Source organism: Heteronotia binoei, chromosome 14, assembly GCF_032191835.1.
Source record: "Heteronotia binoei isolate CCM8104 ecotype False Entrance Well chromosome 14, APGP_CSIRO_Hbin_v1, whole genome shotgun sequence".
NCBI classification, from domain to species: Eukaryota; Metazoa; Chordata; class Lepidosauria; order Squamata; family Gekkonidae; genus Heteronotia; species Heteronotia binoei.
This window is the reverse complement of record NC_083236.1, coordinates 14,059,270-14,077,168: the sequence shown is the minus strand read 5'-3', so window position 1 is coordinate 14,077,168 and position 17,899 is coordinate 14,059,270. Positions and strand designations below refer to the sequence as shown.

Sequence of the window (17,899 nt, the reverse complement as noted above, 5' to 3'; positions counted from 1 at the left end):
CTACTGCATTACCCGTGATTGTATTCAGTGTCCCCGGAAGGACACTTGAATGCTTTTAATGCCCACAGCCATCAGAGCAACGCCGCAAGTTCAAGGATGGCAGCTCACTTCAGAGAGATATTTTTACTGTTGATGATCTACACAAGCACACACTTGTGTACTGATTCTTCCAAGTCACTGTTTGGTAACTTACTTGAGTAGTGAAGAGGCTTGAGAGGTATTCAGATATTGATTATTAGTGGGCACCCTGGTATCTTCCCTAGGGTTGCCCACTCCAGTTTGGGAAGTTCCTGACAATTTGCAGGTGAAGCTTGGGGAATTTGGGGGAGGTGACGGGGCTCAGCAGGGATGTGATGCCACCGGGTCATTTCATAGAAAAAGAGGTGCCAGAGCTCATTAGCACAACTCATTTGCATATGCCACACACCCCTGACATCACCGGAAGGTATACTGAATAATATCAGCTCAGCATCTCCCTTAAAATGCTTCTTGAATTGTAATTGTCATTAGAAAGCCTTACTTCCATCCAGTGTTCCCTCTAAGCTGAGTTAACGTGAGCTAGCTCACAGATTTTTAGCCTCCAGCTCACACATTTTTGTCTTAGCTCAGGAAAATTGGCCCCAGAGCACAATAATTTATGCAGCAGCTCACAACTTTCATGCCAGTAGCTCACAAAATAGAATTTTTGCTCGCAAGACTCTGCAGCTTAGAGGGAACATGGCTTCCACCATACTTTTAAAATTACTTTCTCCTATGTGGCCACCGTGGTATGATAAAAATTTCCATCCGTCTGCTTGGTATGTTTTGGTGATTTCCCCCTTTTTTTGTGTGGGGAAAAATATTAGGAAGTTTGTCAAACCTTAGAGTTCAGCAAAATTCTCACAGGGGGCTTGAACAATAGAGTCCAGAAGCAAGTATTGGGCGGGGTGGGAAGTTAAGAAAGAAAGAGCACAATAAAATTTAGAGGTTCAAGAGCTCACTTCTGTGAGCACCTGCCCAAAACGAGGCCTGGATGCCACAGAGTCCACTCTCCAAAGCTGCCATGATCTCTAGGGGTGTTGATCGCTGGAGATCAGTTGTAATTCTGGGAGGATACCAGCCCCGCGCCCTCCCTGGAGGTTAGGAATTATCTGGCTTTTGCTGCAAGGAACTAAGAGCAGCATACAAGATCTCTCTCTCTCTCTTCCCCCACCCTTTCAATTTCCTGTGAGGAAAGCTGTGTTGAGATTTAATGACTGTTCCAAAGTCACCCTGGGGCAGAGCTGGGATTGAACCCAGGTGTCGATGAGTCTGACCACAACACTTGAGTAACTGCAGGGCACTGACTGTTCTACAAAGCCAGGAGCCAAGCATTTGAATGTCTCACTGAGGATCTGCAGGTGCACTGCTTGGCTGCCCTCCTCGCCTGGTTCTATCGAAAAGACAAAATAAGCGCCCCCCCCCCCCAGGGCACATTTGTGGGAGCACTTAGATTGACATCTGCCTGTAGAGCCCTGCTTTTGTTTTATTGATAGGGAAGCACCAGAATATTATTGATGATACTCTGCTCTGGTAAGACCTCACCTGGAGTATTGTGTTCAGTTTTGGGCACCACATTTTAAGAAGGATATAGACAAGCTGGAACGGGTCCAGAGGAGTGCGATGAAATGGTGAGGGGTCTGGAGACCAAGTCCTATGAGGAAAGGTTGAAGGAGCTGGGCATGTTTAGCCTGAAGAGGAGGCATTTGAGAGGTGATATGATCACCATCTTCAAGGACTGAAGGGCTGTCATAGAGAGGATGGTGTGGAATTGTTTTCTGTGGCCCCAGAAGGCAGGACCAGAACCAATGGGTTGAAATTAAATCAAAAGAGTTTCTGGCTCAACATTAGGAAGAACTTCTTGACCTTTCATCACACCCCCTCCAGCCTAGAAATAGCAGCACTCCAGCAGCCCTGGCCCCACTCAATGCACAGCAGCCAAGAAGGTCAGAGCGCCTGCTCCGGCTGCAACACCACTGAGGATGTTCTCCGCAGCTGAGAACAAAACGTCTGGAAGGAAAACTTTCTCCAGTAGAACACGGCACTTGAGCCCGAAAGATTCTACAAACCCTAATGATGTTACCAGCCATGAAAACCTGAAATCTTTGATAACTTCCTGACGGTTAGAGCGATTCCTCAGTGGAACAGGCTTCCTCGGGAGGTAGTGGGCTCTCCTTCCTTGGAGGTTTTTCAACAGAGGCTAGATGGCCATCTGACAGCAATGAAGATCCTGTGAATTTAGGAGAAGGTATTTGTGGGTTTCCTGCATTGTGCAGGGGGTTGGACTAGATGACCCTAGAGGTCCCTTCCAACTCTGTGATTCTATGACTAGAACAGAGATGTGTCATTCAAGAATTGCCCCCTTCTGGGAGTGGAAAATGATATGTGTTTAAACATGTGGATCTCCCTCCCAGCTAACTATGTTTATTCTGTGAGTTCCTGAGTAGATTGATTTAATTCAGGATGATTTAAATCACCAAGAAGAAATAATTGAGATTTAAGTTTAAAGATGTCTGTTATTATTTTGATATTTCCTAAAGAACAGTGCATGTTACAACTGTTTCACAGCTACAGCTGTGGCATGATTTGTAGACAGACGGGAGTCAGGAGTGAACGCTACCTGGAGCAGTTTCATTCCAGGGTTCCTTTCCGTTTGAGGCTGACCTTCTTCTTTGTGTTATGACTATATATAATTATGTAGCCCTGCCCTGCCTCACCCCCCTCCTGTTTCTCACAAAATTAATTAATCTCGATCAGTAGTCACTGGGTGGATCCGGAGTAAACAATCACCCTTTGGTGTGGTGGACAGCTCTTGTTGTGACTTGCCAGCTCCTAGCCTGGTCACCCATTATCAGGCTGTAATTTAGAGACTGGTAATCCTGCATTAAGAGCCCTGTGGCGCAGAGTGGTAAAGCTGCAGTACTGCAGTTGGAGCCCTCTGCTCACGGCCTGAGTTCGATCCCAGCGGAAGCTGGTTCAGGTCGCCAGCTCCAGGTTAACTCAGCCTTCCATCCTTCCGAGGTCGGTAAAATGAGTACCCAGCTTGCTGGGGGGGAAGTATAGATGACTGGGGGAGGCAATGGCAAACCACCCCATAAAGAAGTCTGCCGTGAAAACGTTGTGAAAGCAACATCATCCCAGAGTCGAAAACGACTGGTGCTTGCACAGGGGATTACCTTTACCTTTAATCCTGCATTTCTACTCAAGTAGAGCCCTCAAGGGGGAGATAGTTAAGAAAGTCAGTGAACAGTCAAATTTAAATACAGCAACAGTCAACACACACAAAACAAAGGAACAACTCCTGTTTTCATACCCCACCTCATGTGTACTACGGGGCCTTTAGCCAATCTGGGTGCCAGGTCCCAGGGTTCAAGCCCACCTTCCAATCAGGAGGTGTTAACACATCAAAGAGCAAGCGTGTTTCCTTCTCAGTTGGGAAGGCATGCATCTATCCGGGCAGGGCTTTTTTTTGAGCAAGAACACAGTTCTGGCTGGCTTGGCATCAGGGGGTGTGGCCTAATATGCAAATGTGTTCCTGCTGGGCCTTTTCTAAAAAAAAAAAAGAACAATGCGTGCAACACTGGTGATGTCAGGGGGTGTGGCCTAATATGCAAATGAGTTCCTATTGGGCTTTTTCTACAAAAAAGCCCTGTATCTAGGAAGAGCACCTTCTCCCCTTCTTCCCATCCATAGAAATCCTGGGGTCCACAACTGTCATAGCTTTTCCTTCCCCCCTGCCTCTTAGTCCAACTCAATGGTTTAGCGTGGCCAATGACAATAGATTTGTGCTGTCTTTCCTTCTACTATGGCTTTACATAGTATTTAAGGCGACTGCTGTAACTGCCTGATGTCTCTTTTGGGTTTTCACAGACATGATGTCATGGGACAGGCGCTGTAGGCCTCCCCATGTCCCTGCCCCCCAAACTCCCACTGGTTTTTTGGCATGGCTTGCTTAGTGACCAATACTTTCAATCCAGTATCCGGGCAAATAGGTGTCCTCTTTGACCGTGTAAACCACTGCTTTGATTGCCAGAGGTGATAGACTGATCAAGTATGGCTTGGTTTGTTCACTAACTTTAGGCAGTATGAACCAGGATGCTGGGGACTCTCAGTTTTATGGCGGACTTGGTAGGTTGATTACATTTGTCACCCGCCCCCGCTCCCCCACGCATCTGCTGCTGTTGGATGATTGTATTGTGTGTGCAGTTGATTTGGCTAAAAACTGATATTTAAGACAATGCCTTACTCATTTAGCATGTGTAGTATGAACAATTTAATATCCTACAGTCTACAGCAGTAGATAATGATATTTCCTATCAAGAGGAGTGAAGGCCTGGGGGGAAAGACTGGAAAAAGTAAGGATGGGGAACAAACTCAGGATGGACTGGTTGTTGTTTTTTTTAAAGCATCTTTTTAAAAATGGAAACATTGGGAAATTTAGGATAGCACTTGAGGGGAAAACCTCTTTTAGAAAGAGTGAAATGGTTTTCAGGATGTTGCATGATAAATGTTATGTAAGACAGTCGACAGCATTAGATAATGATAATTCCTGTGTATAGTGTAGAAATATACAATGTCTTTTTTCAAGGATTTGGCTGTTGTTTAGACATGAATAATTTTGGCAGCAAGTAATATGCTATAATATGTTTGATGATAATTCATTATTAAAGAGTCCAGTGGTTTCAGTTCCAGTCCTGTAAAGTTTTAATACGTATACTTTATCCAAAATGTTGATTCTGTTGATCTGAACAACTAGAGAATGCAGGAACACTTGGCAGCCACCCCATCATTTGAGAGATGGGTATTGGAAAGATTAGACCTGATCATGCTCCCCTTTCAGGGACTTTTAAACCACTGTGGTCTTTGTCAAAGCCAAGTTAATGCCAAGTCTTCTCTCACCCCCTGGCAAAAAATGAAGAGCATCAAGAAGAGGATGTATAGATGAGACCAATGTGTAAGTGAGAGCAGTTGTTACCTGTGGGAAATTTCCCCATCCACATATAAAGAATGCAGAATAGGGTGTGATATTATTTTGTTTGAGCACAGCTGGCCTGTGACAAAACATCAGAAAGACACCCTCTTGCTTTGGACCATTTTTCAATAAAATGCTGTTGCTTCATCTGTTCATTTCATTATAATGCCAGCTGTAGCATAAGCATCATCTTCCTGGGTCAGGCAGTTGATTATGGTTTGGTTGCTTGGGAGACACTTCCTCTGAATATGGAGGTTCCATTTACTAGCTTAATAGCTATTGATGGATGTGGGGTGCAATACTAAACAGAATTATACTATATAAGAACATAAGAGAAGCCATGTTGGATCAGGCCAATGGTCCATTCAGTCCAACACTGTCACATAAGAACATAAGAGAAGCCATGTTGGATCAGGCCAATGGTCCATTCAGTCCAACACTCTGTGTCACAGAAGAACATAAGAGAAGCCATGTTGGATCAGGCCAATGGTCCATTCAGTCCAACACTCTGTGTCACAGAAGAACATAAGAGAAGCCATGTTGGATCAGGCCAATGGTCCATTCAGTCCAACACTCTGTGTCACAGAAGAACATAAGAGAAGCCATGTTGGATCAGGCCAATGGTCCATTCAGTCCAACACTCTGTGTCACATAAGAACATAAGAGAAGCCATGTTGGATCAGGCCAATGGTCCATTCAGTCCAACACTCTGTGTCACAGAAGAACATAAGAGAAGCCATGTTGGATCAGGCCGGTGGTCCATTCAGTCCAACACTCTGTGTCACACAGTGGCCAAAAACAATGTGCCATAAGGAGGTCCACCAGTGGGACCAGGACACTAAAAGCCTTCCCAGTGTTGCCCCTCTCAAGCACCAAGAATATAGAGCATCGCTTGCTTCCGACAGAGAGTACCATTTTGCCTTGTGGCTAATAGCCACTGATGGATCTCTGCTCCGTATGCTTATCCAATGCCCTCTTGAAGCTGTCTATGCATGCAGCTGCCACCACCTCCTGTGGCAGTGAATTCAATGTGTTAATCACCCTAGTTGTCCTTTTCTGCACTTTTTTCCAATGCTATAATATCTTTTTTGAGGTGTGGTGTCCAGAATTGAACACAGTACTCCAAATGAGGCTGCACCATCAGGGGCATTATGATACTGGCTGATTTGTTTTCAGCTCCCTTCCTAATAATTCCCAGTATAGCATTGGCCTTTTTTATTGCAGTCACACACTGTCTTGACATTTTCAGTGAGTTATCTACCATGACTCCAAGATCTTTCCCTTGGTCAGTTGCTGCCAGTTTGGACCCCATCAATGTTTATTTATAGTTATACCCTTCAGATGTATTAACTTCACCCTAACAGTGCTTCAGATGGCACTGTTATTCTCCCAGAGTCCCCTTTCTCTTCCTTCAAAGTCTTCTAAAACAGTCTTCTGATGGTAAAGTGTGTAGACTAGGATTATTAGTGTAGATTATTATCCCGCCAGGGTCCATCTGGCTATGTGGGCGAGCTAAAACTTGCTCACCGCCTAGACGGGGTAGAGGTGGTGTATTCACACGAGCCCTCAGGGCATAGTGGTCAGACCATGGCACCGCCTCGGCAGAAATCTGATCCACTCTAACTCCCGCCGCAAAGATCAGGTCTAATGTATGCCCAGCTTGGTGTGTGGCCACTGTTACATATTGGGAGAGTTCCAGTGCTGCCATGGAAAGCACTAGGTCCGTCGCCCGAGTGGAAGCTGCGTCCTCGGCATGGACATTGAAGTCACCCAAGACTATAATCCCAGGGTGCTCCAATGTCCAGCCTGCTACAGCCTCCATCAGGGACGGTAGGGCACTGGCTGGTGCGCTAGGCGGACGATACACCAGCCAGATTGCTAAACTCTCCCCTACATCCCACACCAGGCCAGCACATTCTATGCCTACAATCTTTGGCGGAGGGAGCGCCCTGAAGGAGCAATCTTCCCGTATGAAAATAGCCACCCCTCCCCCCCGTCCGCTAGTCCGAACCTGATGAAGAACGGAGAACCCAGGAGGGCTACTTGGGAGAGAGCCACCTTGCCGACATGGGGATTCAGGGGTCTGCCTTACAGTGGTTGACCTTCTTTCTCCAAGATCAGGGACAAAGGGTGGTGATAGGGAAGGAGTCATCCCAGAGGCACTCACTCACATGTGGTGTGCCTCAGGGTGCAATTCTGTCCCCAATGTTATTTAACATCTATATGTGCCCCCTTGCCCAGTTTGTCAGGAGGTATGGACTGGGTTGTCACCAATACACAGACGACACCCAGCTCTATCTATTGATGGGTGGCCATTCCAACTGTACCCCGGAAAATCTGGACCTGGCTCTTCAAGCCGTAGCATCTTGGCTCAGGCTGAGTCGGCTGAAATTGAATCCGACGAAGACGGAGGTTCTCTATCTAAGCTGGGGTAGTCCAAGGGGAGGGGTCCGGCTGCCGGCTCTAGACGGGGTGCCATTGATACCGGCCCCTAAGGTCAAGAGCTTGGGCTTGCTCCTTGAGTCCTCCCTTACGATGGAGGCCCAGGTAGCAGTCACTATTAGATACGCCTTTTTTCATCTTTGGCGGGTGCGGCAGCTGGCTCCTTTTCTGGAGCACAATGACTTAGCAATGGTGATCCATGCTACGGTCACCTCAAGAACAGATCACTGTAATGCTCTCTACATGGGGCTACCCTTGACGCTGACTCGGAAACTACAGCTAGTGCAGAATGCTGCAGCACGGCTGCTAATGAGGCTCCCTCGATGGGAGCACATTCAGCCAGTGCTGAAAGAGCTGCACTGGCTACCTATTGTGTTCCGAATCCGTTTCAAGGTGTTGGTATTGACCTTTAAAGCCCTTTATGGTCAGGGACCTGTTTATCTGTGGGACCGCCTTTCCCCATATATCCCCCAGAGAGCACTGCGTTCAGGGACAAAAAATCTGCTGTCCACCCCTGGACCAAAGGAGGCTAGGTTGCGTTCGACACGAGCCAGGGCCTTCTCGGTGGCAGCACCAGAGTTATGGAATGCTCTCCCGGAGACCATAAGGGCCCTGCGGGACCTTCCTACATTCCGCAGGCCCTGTAAGACCGAATTGTTTCGACAGGCCTTTGATGCTTAAACTGAGAGAGAGCTGCCCCCTGACATCAGCTAGAGTTCCCAGTGACCGACCGTCTGAAAAGCAGAACCGCCAACATAGTAATGGTACAGCACCGTGGAATAGTTTTTAAATTTTAATTGTATTAATGTTCTATAGATTTTATTGACTTATTGTTTTAAATCATGTAAACGACTGTTGTAAGCCACCCTGAGTCTGCTTGCTGAGAGGGCGGGATAAAAGCCTAATGTAAATAAATAAATAAACTGTTGCACAAACTGCCAGTGATCTTGGTGGAATTTGCCTTCATCCTTCTATGTTGTTGCTACCTGGATGTCTGTCTCCTGCTGATTTTGCAAGAAAGGAAGACTAAAGAAGAAGAACAGTGAGACAGGACATCTCTGGATATTGCTGTCTGGTGTACATAGAGAGGGCAGAAGCATCACCTAGGGGCTGTTCAAGCTGTGCATTGAAGACAGAAGGTTCAAAACATGCAATTCCAAATGTATCTTTGGCTTCACGTTTTTCATTGCCAGCACTAATTCTTGGATTAGTGGGGCAGAGGATTCCTTGAGGAAGTTGCGGAAAGAGTATTGCTCTGCATCCCCCTGTTCTTGCAGACAACTCCTAAAGCAGCTTGCGGTTGGAAAAAGAGGTTCCTTTTTGGGATGGAACAGTGTAACAACAAACAGAATGAACTGTGAACCAGCAAAGTCCCCTGTTAAAACCTTGCCTCCCCCACATTACCTAAGCAAGCTGCTGTTGGGAAGAATGGAGATTATTAAATTACAAAAGTACTGAGTCAATTTATTATTTATTTAAGTCATTCCTGTTCTGCCTGATAACTATAAAGTTCTCAAGATGTTGTGCAAGAATAAAAATCGCAATCAATAAAACAGGAAGCTGTTAAAATATTGAAACAGTTCAATTTAGTAAGTGATAAAAAGTCAACATAGCCACAATAAAAACCAAGCAACTAAAATGAAAAAAGCAATTAAAACAAGGAACAGAACCAGGCACATGTGCAGAACAACCAGATAAGTTGACCATTCTCTGCATTCTCCAGCCTTCTGAGCTGAAGCGGCTTACTCAGCAGTGTCATTCATTCATTCATTCATTCATTCATTCATTCATTCATTCATTCATTCATTCATTCTCTCTCCCTCTCTCCCCTCCCCCCCATATATATATACTGGTTTTATGACTGTTATCTCGCAGTTTATTTATAATTGTGTTTTGCTTTAAAGTCATTATTTTGTTGCTATTTTAAATTGTCCTTTGGTTAATCTGCCACTTTACAATATATTGATTATTGTTGTATTAAAAAATTGATTCAAGTCCAGAATCACCTAAGAGAGCAACAAGATTTTTGGGATATAAGCATTCAGGAGTCAAAGACAGTATTTGACAAAGAGTTTAGACTCTCAAAACTTTATATATCAACTCGACTCTGCTCTTTTCCAGTGGTTGAGGGTGGGATAGTCTTTCCTTCTGGGATGAAGCTCCTCCCTCCCATTGGCAGGCAAGTTCGCCAATCTTTGTGCAATTCCTAGAGGGGAGGTGCTTCTTCCACAGAGCCCAGTCTTTGGCCCTGCCTTAAGGCAGAAAGGCATTGTTGGCTGTATGGTGGTGCAAATCCAAGTTTGATCTTTTCCATTCTTAGACCTTGTTATTTTAGGAGTCTTTTGCGTTGCTTTTCTTCTCTTCCTTCGAGGAGACCATCTAGGGAGAGGGAAAGACTCAACCCCCCACCCTCAATGCCACTTTTGTTTGGTGGAGGAAGGATCTGGGAGTCACACACAGCAGCTCCTTTAGCACCTTTGTTTCCCAGGACTATCCCACCCATGGAGTCTCCAGCCTTAGGCCGGGAGCTTCCCCAGTCACTCTCAAAAAGAGTGTCGGTGGCTGCAGCTTCAGAGCGTTCCAGTCCTCCATGTGGCTTCCAGAGACCCACCAGGTCAGCTGTATGATGCAAAACTGGGTCTTGACTGCAGTTCTAGCCTCATCAGAACTCCTGAATTGTGGTAAGAAGAGATCCCATCTTGGAACCCCATCTTGTTTTTATGGCACAGGCAAGCCTTTCCATCTCTCTGCCTCAGGATAGTATGGCCTCTGAAATTGAGCTTCCTTCATCCCCTGCCCAGACCTCGATTCACAGCAGAAATCTGACCTGGCAGGAACCGGAGAGCCAGTTTGGTGTAGTGGCTAAGTGTGCGGTCTCTTATTTGGGAGAACCGGGTTTGATTCCCCACTCCTCCACTTGCACCTGCTGGCATGGCCTTGGGTCAGGCAGGGGTTGTCCTTGAAAGGGCAGCTGTTGGGAGAGCCCTCTCCAGCCCCACCCACCTCACAGGGTGTCTGTTGTGGGGGAGGAAGGGAAAGGAGATAGTGAGCCGCTCTGAGACTCTTCAGAGTGGAGGGCAGGATATAAATCCAATATCTTCATCTACCTCACAGGGTGTCTGTTGTGGGGGAGGAAGGGAAAGGAGATTGTAGGCCACTCTGAGACTCTTCGGAGTAGAGGGCGGGATATAAATCCAATATCTTCATCTACCTCACAGGGTGTCTGTTGTGGGGGAGGAAGGTAAAGGAGATTGTGAGCCGCTCTGAAACTCTTCGGAGTGGAGGGCGGGATATAAATCCAATATGTTCATCTACCTCACAGGGTGTCTGTTGTGGGGGAGGAAGGTAAAGGAGATTGTGAGCCGCTCTGAGACTCTTCGGAGTGGAGGGCAGGATATAAATCCAATATCGTCATCTACCTCACAGGGTGTCTGTTGTGGGGGAGGAAGGGAAAGGAGATTGTGAGCTGCTCTGAGACTCTTCAGAGTGGAGGGCGGGATATAAAGCCAATATCTTCTTCTTCTACCTCAGATCTTTCAGGTGATAATGCCCAGGCTAATCTCCCGGCCTAGATTAAAGGGGAAATGAAAAGAGAAATTAGAGAAGCCATCGGTCAGGCTATCCCTAATAGGAGGGACTCTGCTAAATTCCCCAGTGGACTTGGACATCATTCTCTCTCTAGCAGTACATCCCATAGTAGAAGGTCAGATACTCCCCCCTCAATCTAAGAGAAGGAAATTAGACCATTCCACCAGGTATAGCAGGGAGTCCAGTCCTTTCTTGGGACATAATTATGAGGACTCTGAATGTTCCAGTTCTTCCTCAACCAAGGAAGAGGGGGGATTATCAGATGGGGAAGAGCCTATGATCGCCAACATGCATGGTGCGTTCACACTACACTAAATAATGTGTTTTGCATCCGGATTTTTGCTATTCTTACGCAGTAAAAATCTGGATGTAAAACACATTATTTAGTGTAGTGTGAACACAACTGCAGACTTGCCTCTTCCCTCAGGAAGTTCTTTACAAGATTCTTTCTGAAGTTTTGTGCATCACAGAAATTCCATACAACACCAAAGAAATTGGGAGGGACGGTGGCTCAGTGGTGGAGCATCTGCTTGGGAAGCAGAAGGTCCCAGGTTCAATCCCTGGCATCTCCAACTAAAAAGGGTCCAGGCAAATAGGTGTGAAAACTTCAGCTTGAGACCCTGGAGAGCCGCTGCCAGTCTGAGAAGACAATACTGACTTTGATGGACCGAGGGTCTGATTCAGTAGAAGGCAGCTTCATATGTTCAAATTGAAGCGCCTGACCTGAGCAATCCAGCTGGCTCTGCAAGGGCTTTCCCAAAAACAAATCCTAAGTCAAATCACCCCATTATCTCCATGTTTTATTCTCTGGTGTCAGGGGTGGTGGAGTGATTCAAGCTACCACTAGTGGACGATCCAGTGGTCAGTTTGTGCTTGAACTCGGTTTTATCTGTGGAGGTAGAAGGGTTTCCCAGGGATTCCTGCCACAGAAGGATGGGTTGAACAGTTGAACATATATGAACATATGAAGCTGCCTTATACTGAATCAGACCCTTGGTCCATCAAAGTCAGTATTGTCTACTCAGACTGGCAGCGGCTCTCCAGGGTCTCAAGCTGAGATTTTTCACACCTCTTTGCCTGGACCCTTTTTAGTTGGAGATGCCGGGGATTGAACCTGGGACCTTCTGCTTCCCAAGCAGATGCTCTACCACTGAGCCACCGTCCCTCCCCTGCTCTCCAGGGTCTCAAGCTGAGGTTTTTCACGCCTGTTTGCCTGGACCCTTTTTAGTTGGAGATGCCAGGGATTGAACCTGGGACCTTCTGCTTACCGAGCAGATGCTCTACCACTGAGCCAACGTCCCTCCCCTGCTCTCCAGGGTCTCAAGCTGAGGTTTTTCACACCTATTTGCCTGGACCCTTTTTTGGAGATGCCAGGGATTGAACCTGGGACCTTCTGCTTCCCAAGCAGATGCTCTACCACTGAGCCACCGTCCCTCCCCAGTTGCTATGAAAAAAACTTTGAGGCTTCATCAACTTCTCTGAGAGCATCCATAGCAATCTGTTTTGCTGCAGCAATCTATTCCCAGGTGTCTGACCTTTCAGCGGCGGATAGTGAAGCCTAAGGAACTTAAGGACAAACTGGAAAAGACTGCCCTCACAGCAGACTTTTGGGCAGATGCTTTGCTAGATGCCATACAACGTTGGGCCACGGCTGTGGCTTTTAATGTCACCACCAGGTGAAACGTTTGGCTTTGCAGTTGGGAAGCAGATCCAGAGTGGCTACTGTACCATTCAAAGGTGTACATCTTTTTGTTGAAGGTATGGATAGGTATCTGGTGGAAGGTAAAGACAAGAAGAAATCTTTGCTGCCCTGTAAGAAAGACAGCAAGACCAAGAAACATTTTTCTTCCTTATGTGAATCCAAGTGCGCCTTAGGATCCATGCTCTGCAAGGGGAGATCCAGACTCAAGGGCAGATCCAGGTTCCTTCAAGGGGAGATCCAGGTTCCTCCTACCCTTCCAGGAGGTTACAGCCAACAAGCAGTTCAAATTAGTTTGGTTGCCTGGACACTTGATTCAGGAACTCCAATGGTGGATAGAACCTTTCAAGTTCCTGGAAGGGATGCCTCCAAAGGAACCAAAGAGAATGACAATGATGACAGATGCAAGTCTCACCGGGTGGGGGCCCATGCTCAAGGGAGAAAGGCTCAGGGTACCTGGTCCCGGGAAGAGTCTTCCAGATGTGTCAGCCTCCTGGAGCTCAGAGTGATAAGGTTAGGGCTAGTGTCATTCCAAGATCTCCTGTCAGGACAGCATGTCTAGTTCACACAGGCAATATGACAGCTAAATCCTTTGTCCGTTGTCAAGGGGGCACCAAGTACAGGTCACTCCAAGAGGAGGCAAAGCTGATAATACAATGGGCAGAGTTTCACCTGAAACATTCAAAGCCATTCATGTTGCAGGACAGGACAACATATCAGAGGACTGGCTCAGTTGGAGAGTTCTGATTTAAGCAGAATGGATGCTATGTGTTTTTCCATCCCAATTGTCTCAGATTCAGCAAGGAGGAAACAGACCTTTTTTTGCGACAGGACAAAATCACCAAGTTCCAAGATTCATCTCAAGAACAACAAGGTCCCTGCAAGCCATAGGAGTAGACGCCTTCAGCTGGGAATGGCCTAATCAGTTACTGTATGCCTTTACTGTAATCCAAAGGGTGATACAGGGACCGATTCCCCACTAGCCTTACCCTGCTCTCACTCTCCTCTTCTCCGTGGGGCTTCCATCAGATTTTGTACAAGCTGTCCCGAGGCTGCAACTTGCTCCACCTCTTTTGTGCAGCAAGCAAGATCTTCTAAAAACTGGTTTCTGTTTGCTGCTCGAAATCCGACGGAAGCCCTGGGGAGAAGAGAGTGAGAGCAGGGTAAGGCTAGCGGGGAATCAGTCAGGGAATCACCGACCTCAAGGTGGAGGTAATAGTAGTAGCTCCATATTTGCCATAGAGGTCATGGTTTCAGGACTTAATGAGATTGTCCTCCATGAATCCCTAACGTCTTCCACTCAGGAAGGACCTTCTTCAACAGGGATCCCTATGTCATCCCCAACTAGGGTTATTAATCCTCACAGCCTGGAGGTTGAGTGGTCACAATTTAAAGAAATAGGATACTCGGAAAGAACTATTAATATTATGTTAGCGGCCAGGGGTAGGGAACGTTGGCTCTCCAGATGTTTTTTGCCGACAACTCCCATCAGCCCCCGCCATTGGCCATGCTGGCTGGGGCTGATGGGAGTTGTAGGCAAAAAACATCTGGCGAGCCAATGTTCCCTACCCCTGTGCTAGCCTAAGAGGGTTCCACTAACAGGGGTTATAATAACTCCAGACAGATTTTCTAATTCTGCTGCTCTAACGATGAAGAGCCCCGTGGCGCAGAGTGTTAAAGCTGCAGTCCTATGCTCTGCTCACGACCTGAGTTCGATCCCTGGTGGAAGCTGGGTTTTCAGGTAGCCGGCTTGAGGTTGGCTCAGCCTTCCATCCTTCTGAGGTTGGTAAAATGAGTACCCAGCTTGCTGGGGGGAAAGCATAGATGACTGGGGAAGGCAATGGCAAACCACCCCGTAAAAAGTCTGCCTTGAAAACATTGTGAAAGCAACGTCACCCCAGAGTCGGAAATGACTGGTGCTTGCACAGGGGACCTTTCCTTTCCTAAACATGAAATAGGTCCCCTCACAGCTAAAGTGAGAGATCTTCTCCTTTTTGCAGGAAGGCTTACAGAAGGGACTCAGTACCAGTACACTGAAAAGACAGGCGACTGCTATTTTTGGCATTCGGAGAACCAAAAAAGGGAAAACCTTATCACAACATCCCCATGTTAGGAGGTTTCTATGGGGTATTTCCTTGATCAACCCTCCCCAGCTTTATTGCTTCCCTACTTGGAGTCTAAATGTAGTTCAAGGCGCTATCCTGGGCTCCCTTTGAACCAGTGGTCACATGTCCTCTCAAAGAGCTAACCTTTATGACCATATTTTTGGTGGGTGTTACCTCAGCTAGGAGGGTGTCAGGGCTGAGGGCTCTTTCAGTGAATAAAGAACTCTGCATATTCTATAATGACAGAATTGTGCTGTGCCCATAGATCCCAAAGGTAAATTCCACCTTTTAAAAGTTGGGGGATCTGATTCTCCCCTCTTTTTGTCTTCGTTCCAAACATCCTCAAGAGAAGGAGTAGCATTGTCCTGACTCTTACGTTTGTTTCTTTCAGGAAGGCTTCTCTAGGACACGGTGGGTTGGCAGGGTCTTTAAATGGTGTGGGGAGGTTGGCGGCTGCTTTTGCCTGTCACTAATAACACAGGTCGAGATGCAGGACAGGAACCTGGAAGTGACTGACAGGCTGCTTCAGCGGGCCGCTGCGCTGCCCCCCTGGGTCCCACAACGATGGGACCTATGCCACAGGGACGGGCTCGAAACACTCTATAACCCCTCAAAAGAACAGCAGTCTAGCTCGCTTCCCCCGAGCCCTGCCGCCATAAGCCTCAAGGGGGCTCATTTTGCGGCATCTCCCGGCGGGAGGGTGGCACCCGCACGGGACACATATCAAATGAAAGAGGGGGCACAGGGCTATCAGAAACAGCCGGCGGAGGGAGTCGGGAGCCCACCCCACTGGGGGATCCACACCCCGAAAGTGATGAAGGTGGCACAGATAGAGCCAACAGAGCAAACAGGACAAAATAAATAGGCTGCATTATGCAGCACAGTTGAGAAAGTGCCTTATCCCATATACTGATGAAGTAAATACAGGATCTGAGAACAAAATTGCACCAGAAGACACAAACACAAAGCTCCCTTACACTGAATCAGTGCTTGGGTCCACCAAAGTCAGTATTGTCTACTCCAGGGGTGGCCAGAGTTGCTTAACAAAAGAGCAACACAGAATAAAGGTCAGATGTTTGAGAGCCGCAAGACATGAACATCGGATATTTGAGAGCCACAGAAGGAAGGAAGGAAGGAAGGAAGGAAGGAAGGAAGGAAGGAAGGAAGGAAGGGAGGGAGGGAGGGAGGGAGGGAGGGTGGAAGGAGGGAGGGAAAGAAGGAAGGGAGGAGGGAGGGAGGGAAAGAAGGAAGGGAGGAGGGAGGGAGGGAAGGAAGGAAGGGAGGAGGGAGGGAAGGATGAAAGGAAGGAAGAAGGAAGGAAGGAGGAGGGAGGGAAGGAAGGAAGGAAGAAAGGAAGGAGGGAAGGAAGGGAGGAGGGAGGGAGGGAAGGAGGGAAGGAAGAAAGGAAGGAGGGAGGGAAGGAAGGGAGGAGGGAGGGAAGGAAGGAGGGAGGAAGGAAGAAAGGAAGGAGGGAGGGAGGAAGGAAGAAGGGAGGGAGGGAAGGAAGGGAGGAGGGAAGGAGGGAAGGAAGGAAGAAAGGAAGGAGGGAGGGAAGGAAGGGAGGAGGGAGGGAGGAAGGAGGGAGGAGGGAAGGAAGAAAGGAAGGAGGGAAGGAAGAAAGGCCGCCCCCTCCCGCCAGCCGCCCCCCCCCCGCTTTCGGCCCCCTCCCTCCCTGCCTGCCCTCCTTACCTGCTTCCAGGGCGGCGGAGAGTCCGGCGGCGGCGGCAGAGAGTCCGGCGCTGGTCGCTGGAGGGCCTCCAGCGACCAGTGCCGGCCTCTCCGACGCCCTCCCGGCCTCCGCCTGCACTGGAGGCCCGCGCGTGGGGCCCTGCGGCGGTTGCAGAGGCCGGAGAAGCGTCTCCGCCGCTTCCCCGGCCTCCGCCACCGCCGCCGGGCCCCGTGCGCGGGCGGGGAAGGCGGCGAGTGCAGCCGGCTTCTGAGGGGCCTCTTGGCATTGCCAAGGGGCCCCCCAGACCCCCCAGACCTGGGGCGACCCGCCCCCCTCCCTACGCCACTGGTGGGTGGAGCTGAGAGAGCTCTTACAACCGCTGCCCTTTCAAGGACAACTCCTACAAGAGCTATGGCTGACCCAAGATCATTCCAGCAGGTGTAAGTGGAGGAGTGGGGATTCAAACCCGGTTCTCTCAGATAAGAGTGCGAACTTAACCACTACAACACACTGGCTCTCGCCAGTGGAGAATAGAAATTTGTCTCCCTTAGTGTGGTGTCCCTGCATATCTGACTTTGTTTCACTATGGCTTGCTACCTTATGCACACTTAATTAAGACCAATTCCTGTAGAATTCACTGGCACTTAACTTCTTTCAGAGAATTGGGCTGCATGTGAACTCTTTTCCCTACATGTCCTTCTGGCATCTTGCTTGCTCATTGTTTACTCATAGCTTCTGTCACAAAGGAGGCTGGAAGAGATGTGAGAATTCACCACACCCCAAAATTCCTATCTCTGATTACATTACGGGAGCTAGGAGTAGATTTGGCAGCCTGCAGGTATAGACTAGCCCTGCAATTCATTTCTTCTTTAATTCTTAGCTCCCCAAGGATAAATTCTTTGCCATGTAAACTATACTGCAAAGGGGATGAAAGAATAACAGTGCTTCTTTTCTTCTTTGGAATCTGTGAATCTGATTTCTAGTAGAACATGTGCTTCCATTGCTGTTTGCTTGGCTTAACGCTTTCAGGTTAGATTTAAGATTGGAGACAATCCAGAAAAGGGTTCCTTGGTTAGTAAAATGTTGGTAAGGATTGGTGCCATTGGTAAGAAAATGAATCTAACACTACTTATGTAGATTACTATGGAAAGGAAAGGTCCCCTGTGCAAGCACCAGTCGTTTCCAACTCTGGGGTGATGTTTTCACGGCAGACTTTTTATGGGGTGGTTTGCCAGATTACTATAGACAGATGTAGAAGAAGAAGAAGAAGATATTGGATTTATATCCCGCCCTCCACTCCAAAGAGTCTCAGAGCGGCTCACAATCTCCTTTACCTTCCTCCCCCACAACAGACACCCTGTGAGGTAGATGAAGATATTGGATTTATATCCCGCCCTCCACTCCAA

At 47.9% G+C, this 17,899-nt stretch overlaps 1 protein-coding gene across 5 annotated transcripts in view; it reads left to right on the top strand.

Annotated features, from left to right (window-relative positions):
- Positions 1 to 17,899, top strand: part of NRG2 (neuregulin 2) — a 277,373-nt gene that overhangs the window by 91,981 nt on the left and 167,493 nt on the right. The window lies entirely within an intron of this gene.